The 4,523-nt window shown below is 36.5% G+C and overlaps 1 non-coding gene across 1 annotated transcript; it reads right to left on the bottom strand.

The window, feature by feature from the left end:
- Window positions 1–4,110: 4,110 nt before the first annotated feature.
- Window positions 4,111–4,199, bottom strand: Trnas-gga (transfer RNA serine (anticodon GGA)). Its single transcript is given in 2 exon segments — window positions 4,111–4,145; window positions 4,163–4,199. It is a non-coding gene; the product is annotated as a tRNA-Ser (tRNA).
- Window positions 4,200–4,523: the final 324 nt, after the last annotated feature.

Below are 4,523 nucleotides of genomic sequence, written 5' to 3' on the forward strand. Positions count from 1 at the left end.
TGCATTATGAATGTCTACATTTTCATCCCATTCTGTCTCGTTTTCATACTCATCATAGTCATCATAATAACAATCATTGGAATAATCAGTTTGTGACAGGCCTAATTTTTCCATCAGTAATTTAAGGTTACTAGATGACAAATTATTCAAATCTATTTGAACCATACAACTGGGATTACTTGTAGATTTACCTTTTTTCTGTGGTTTCTTAGTACAACTATGTTTCCTACCACCACTAGCGTCCTTCGACGTCACTTTTTTAACAGCAGACTTCAATGTATTGCCATTTTTCTTTTCCTTGGATCTATTTCGAGGAATGTCATCGGATTCGAAAACCGAAAATTCTTCAGCCGAGTCCTGATCAAGACTAAGCACATCGTTTTGTTCACTGTCCTCGTGCTCATGAATGTTCTCAATAGATATTCGAGCCGCTTTTTCTTTACGGGTCTGAACCTGTTGCTCTGCCATATTATTTCCTGGACCACGTCCTAGGAAAAGTAAAAAATAAAAAGAGTTACTTAATACCAATTTTAATTTGTGAATACGTGACCAACGTCCGAATACTTTACAAAAAATAAATTCATGGACAACGTCCAAACGCTCTACGAAAACATCGATCATTTTTTTCCTTAAAATCGTAAATAATTTCTTTAGACTACCCGGACACAACGTCCTAGGTTATAGAGCAACCATTTCTTCCAACTTATTTAAGAAACAATAATTCATAACGTCTCAAACTTACCAAAACCAACGCTGTACAAAATGGCGAAGCAAAACACAGTAAACATGAGACCCATCTATACAGCGGAAACGCTTGGAAAACTATGAGCGCGACGGGGTTTACCTTTGGTTATATTCGGAGCAACAGGTGCCCGTTTCACGTTTTTCACGTTTTTTGAACAGCGATGCAGTGGTGTAGCAGTTTGGGAAACAAACTTGAAACTTGAAACTTGCTAATTTGATGAAACGCCTATTTATATAATTATATTCAATGGCGTTGTACAAAACATATATATGTACATAAAATTGATATAAAAAAGAGATATTGATAAAATTATGCAGCATTAATTAAAGGATTAATGATCTTAAAATGTGTGATATAAATAAGAATGCTGTAAGGAATTTAAGCAATAAAACAATACCGGCTACACTATTAAAACACAGTAAAAGTAAAATATTATGTAATAAATTGATATAACTAGAGTTAAGACAATAATTATAATGATAATACGAGCAAATATTTGGCAACATAAAGACACTGTTTTTCATCAACTAAAAGGATACGTAAAGGGATATTTCTGCACTCTGGCTGTCGGATCCCACAGCTACCGGTCACCTGTCATACTTAAGGACGCTTCTTTTGGGTTTTAACCTTATTTGAACTATCGTGACTACAAGTCACAAATAGACTGACCAAGTGTGACTACAAGACACAACTTGAAGGTTAAAATTTTAGTGTGACTATAAGACACAACTAGAAGGCCTAAGTATGACTAAAAGACAGCTGGTTGATGTAATTCAATCATTGAGCAAAGAAGCCCTAATGATTCTTGATTACCAGTCACTTGTACAATAAATATCATTTTCGAGCAAAGAAGCCCGCACAATTCTTTAATTGCTTGGTTCTATCTAGTGACAAATAAGCCCGTACACCTGAGTCTCGATTATTTTTTCAAATCACAGGTATTCAAATTAAAATAGGTTGTAAAAGTCTCTGAAGAGAAATGTTTTCAAATTCCTTTTAAAAATGTTTATTGATGCGGAAGTCCGGATGCTGTCATTCCACAGTTTCGGACCAACAACTCCGAAACTCCTGTCCATGATAGTTTTTCTCTTTGTGCGTTTCACATCATAACATCCGTCAAACGAGACGGTAGATCGTAGGTTACGTGCTGGTACTTTTTCTTTTAAAAGTTCTGTAAGGTATTTTGGCGCGTTACCAACAGAACAATTATACATGAAGTTCAGTAATTTGAATGTTATCCTAGCCTTTATTGGTAGCCAGTGTAGTTCATACAAGGCGTCTTTTGAACTGTCATATTTCTGTCGGCCGAGTACCAATTTGGCACACATGTTTTGGATACGTTGCATTTTGATTATTTAGCATTGAGCTGTTCCATACAAGATGAGATTACAATAGTCTAGATGGGATATTATCAAAGACAAAACGAGTATTTCTGTCGCTTCTTTTGTTAAGTATTTCCTTATGTTTTGATTTTAAGGTAGTTGTACATGGCTGTACGGCACTTAATTTTGATGTGTTCTTTAAAATCTAGTGTTTCGTCTAAATATGCACCCAAACACCGTATGCATTTTTCTGCTTTAACAGTGTCACCGGCAATATCTATTTCTTTAGATTGACATTTATTTAATTGGGGTCTACTACCGAACATGATGAATTCCGTTTTTGATGCGTTCATTTTCAGTTTATTCTCGTTCATCTAGTTGTTAATAACGAGTGCACAACTTTCAAGTTCTTGAATGGCAGTTCTTTCAACAGAAGAAGATGTAGGTTTGAATCGCTTGTTTGCGGTGTGGTCGTCTGCAAAACCGTAGACAGTGATGGAGGGAGGAACGACATCAAACAGTGTTCCAGCGTACGTCAGGTAGAGCCATGGACCAAGACAACTACACTACACTCCAAAGAACGTGCCGCCGATAAAGATTAATTAACACTTATGCGACAGCTTCTTGGACGAAGATACGAGTCTATCCAGATTAGTGCCGTGCCACATGCACCGTATTGTTTTTGCAACACGTCTAGTAGAATGTCATGATCGACTGTATCGAAGGCAGCACTCAAATCAATGGCGATAAGTGCTGTACCCTCTTGTTCTTCCATACCTTCGAGTATATTATTGACTAGTCTAAGTAAAGCAGATTCACAAGAATGGAATTGTCTGTATGCTGACTGATGTTTTGGGAGGAGATTGTTTTCATTTACGTGTATATTGAGTCTAAACAGAGCAGCCTTTTCAATCACTTTCGATAGAAATGATAAGTTGCTCACTGGTCTATAGTTGGCATAACTCAGGTCTAGTCCAATTTTCTTAAGAAGTGGTCTTACTATTGCCTGTTTAAATTTTGAAGGAAAAACTCCTTGACTCAGAGAGAGATTAACCAATTTTGTCACGAACGGTAGTAAGTCGTTTAAAAATGATTTTAGTACTCTTGTTGGCAAAATGCATCTAGTTCGCATGATTTTGTTTGAAGATGATTGATGATCTTTTTCACTTCATCTTGAGTAAGCTCCTCGAACATACCGAAACATGGCACTTCATTGTGATCGGGTGTGAATTTTTCGAAACTTGCAAGGGCATCTCGAATTTTGTTCATTTTATCCAGGAAGTGATCGGCAAAATTTTCAGCTATCGCGGTGTCGCTTTAACCTTCCGGCATAGGGTTATCATTATTTTTTCCTGTTAATTCTGATACAAACTTGTAGAGTTTTTTAGAATCTCCTTGAAAATCAATTACTTTTTGACCAAGCGATCGTTGCTTCTCTGCATTCAACTCGAAATGGTATTTATTTCTGGCATTTTTGAAAACATGCTAAATGAAATATGCGAAAAGCTGAAGGCTTTACGAAAAATTATAACTATGGACGTATTGGTCGGATAATGCTTAAGGGCCCATACCACCTGGATAGTATTACGTGTCGCGCTTCGCGCTCTATATGTGGTCCTTACAAAAAACTCCGAGGAGTGCTTGACTCTAGGGAAACGGGTTGCTGGGACACAGCTCCTCCTTGATAAGCGGCTGCTTCCTTTATCACAACGCATTGTTACAATCAATAATACGTGTCGCGCTTCACGCTCTGTATGTGGTAGGGATAGTACTTAGGGCCTATGATAGACAACCATAGAAATACATTTATAATAGATGATTTGTTTGCATTTATTTGTTAATATAAAAACACGTGTATTTTGTATAAGATATTTAAGTGAAGTAAGAAATTTTAATTAACGTTGTCACCACGCGGCATCCATTAATTTTAATAAAAATGTCCAATTGTAGTAAAATGGATTTTAAAATGTCTACATAAAATAAAGCTTTATTATATTTATTTACCTGCCTTAAAAATTATCAGCCGCCGAACTGTTCCGTTCATGCCGGAACCCGGGATTGAACCGGGAGCTTTAGATGATTGTTGCGTAATCAACTCCAGTCTAACGCTCTTCCAACTGAGCTATTGCGGCTGACATACTGCTTTTTGGTGAAGTTGTGTATAGGGATCGTTATTATATTTCTATTAATAAACTAATGTATTGTACGTTTTCGAACCACTACGCCTTCCAATAAACTTGCTTGCGCGATAGGTCGTCAAATATCGTACTACATTGATTCTCCACGAAATAAGCAAATTAGAAAAACCACAACATAAATATATTTTGATAATGTTTTGTTTTTATACAAAACCAGAAAGTGTCGCGTATTTGCCCAGTCCCTGTGATCTTTCCCTGTGATCAGTTGTAGATCAGTTATTAATTAAAACAAGTATCTTTGCATTATTGGCAATAAAT

This window comes from Dreissena polymorpha, chromosome 11, assembly GCF_020536995.1.
Source record: "Dreissena polymorpha isolate Duluth1 chromosome 11, UMN_Dpol_1.0, whole genome shotgun sequence".
Lineage (NCBI taxonomy): Eukaryota > Metazoa > Mollusca > Bivalvia > Myida > Dreissenidae > Dreissena > Dreissena polymorpha.